The sequence below is a fragment of the Wolffia australiana genome, chromosome 19 (assembly GCF_029677425.1).
Source record: "Wolffia australiana isolate 7733 chromosome 19, ASM2967742v1".
Classification (NCBI taxonomy): domain Eukaryota; kingdom Viridiplantae; phylum Streptophyta; class Magnoliopsida; order Alismatales; family Araceae; genus Wolffia; species Wolffia australiana.
In genome coordinates this window covers 6,553,341-6,555,278 of record NC_135853.1, presented here as the reverse complement: position 1 = coordinate 6,555,278, position 1,938 = coordinate 6,553,341, and the positions used below count along the sequence as shown (strand labels likewise).

Sequence of the window (1,938 nt, the reverse complement as noted above, 5' to 3'; positions counted from 1 at the left end):
ATATAACGATAGAGATATAGATCGAGATGGATATGAGGATAGAGACACAGATAGAGCTAGAGACACATATAGAGATAGCGATAAAGATAGAGATAGAGATAGAGATAGAGATCGAGATAGAGATAGAGATAGAGATCGAGATAGAGATAGAGATAGAGATAGAGATAGAGATAGAGATAGAGATAGAGATAGAGATAGAGATAGAGATAGAGATAGAGATAGAGATAGAGATAGAGATAGAGATAGAGATAGAGATAGAGATAGAGATAGAGATAGAGATAGAGATAGAGATAGAGATAGAGATAGAGATAGAGATAGATATAGATACAGAGATAGAGATAAATATGGAGATAGAGATACAGATGGAGAAATATAGAGAGATAAACATAGAGATAGAGATAGAGATATTGATAGATATAGAGATTCAAATAGAGATAGAGATAGAGATAGAGATGGAGATAGAGATAGAGATGGAGATAGAGATATAGATAGAGATAGAGATAGAGATAGAGATAGAGATAGAGATAGAGATAGAGATAGAGATAGAGATAGAGATAGAGATAGAGATAGAGATAGAGATAGAGATAGAGATAGAGATAGAGACAGAGATAGAGATAGAGACAGAGATAGAGATAGAGATAGAGATAGAGATAGAGATAGAGATAGAGATAGAGATAGCGATAGAGATAGAGATAGCAATAGTGATAGAGATAGAGATAGAGATAATTACAGAGATAGAAATAGAGATAGAGATAGAGATACAGATACAGATGGAGATGGAGATAGAGATAGGGATTGATATAGATATAGAGATAAAGACAGATAAAGAAATGGAGATAGAGATAGAGATGGTTATCATTGTTTTATTGATTTTGCAGACAGGATGACCGGCAAGAATATTGGGTGTGGCCGGGGAGGCAGCTAAGGAATTCAACTTACTTTCATTTATAAAATAAATTTGGCAAGTGTTGATTGAATTTTGATAAGTATCTTTGTTATTAATTTTAAATTGAAAAGTGATTTGGTGGCTAATGACTAACGGGTGTTGTGTTTGAATTAGTGGTTTTGTATGAAGCTTAGGTCTAGATTTGAATCAGGGAGCAGTGACAAAGATTCCGCAGTAGTAGACTCCTCCACACCCGAATCTTCCTTCATTGAACCTACATTCATAGAAGAGACGTCGATTAGAACCTCACCAATGGACCCTATAGGTAATGGAGTAGGAAACCCTGAAGTAGTTAACGATGGACGAAGGAGGATTAGAGAATATTCCACACCAGCTGAAACTCCCATCTTAACCAGGATATCTGCCCTTATTGGAGATGATGTGATGTTTAGAATTGACCCACACCAATTTCAGTTACTACCATCCTTTTTAGGGAAGGCAAACGAAGAGCTGTATAATTTCTTAGAAAATTTTTATGAAGCTTGTGATAGTTGTACTTACCCCAAAATTTTGAAGGAAGTAGTGAGAATGAAATTATTCCTTCATGCCCTTAAGGATAGAGCCAAAGATGGGTTTAGAACGTTAGGGACAAACTTTGAATCTTGGAACGAGATGAAGAAAAGTTTTTAAAGAGATATTATACAGTGGCGAGGACAAACTCCTTCAGAAGAGAAATTAGGAATTTTCAGCAGGGAAACGATACCTTTAGTGAAGCTTGGGAAAGATTGATGGGGCTCATTAGGAAATGCCCCCACCATGGCATTCTCAAATGGGAGTTAGTTCAAAATTTTTATGAGGGATTGAATGATGTTGAAATAGGAAGAGTTGATATTTCAAGTGGAGGAGCAATAGCAGATATGTATGAAGATGAAGCCATGGCCATCCTACAAAAGATGCCAGACAATCTAGCCTACCACCAAGATGCTTCCGATCATATAAGGGTCACCCTATCTCTATCTATATCTTGATATATGTCTTTTTTGTTGGGTTCT

The 1,938-nt window shown here is 36.2% G+C and overlaps 1 non-coding gene across 1 annotated transcript; it reads right to left on the bottom strand.

Moving 5' to 3' along the window:
• Positions 1-1,601: 1,601 nt before the first annotated feature.
• Positions 1,602-1,709, bottom strand: LOC144715942 (small nucleolar RNA R71). Its single transcript, XR_013584772.1, has one exon. It is a non-coding gene; the product is annotated as a small nucleolar RNA R71 (small nucleolar RNA).
• Between the last annotated feature and the right edge of the window lie 229 nt (positions 1,710-1,938).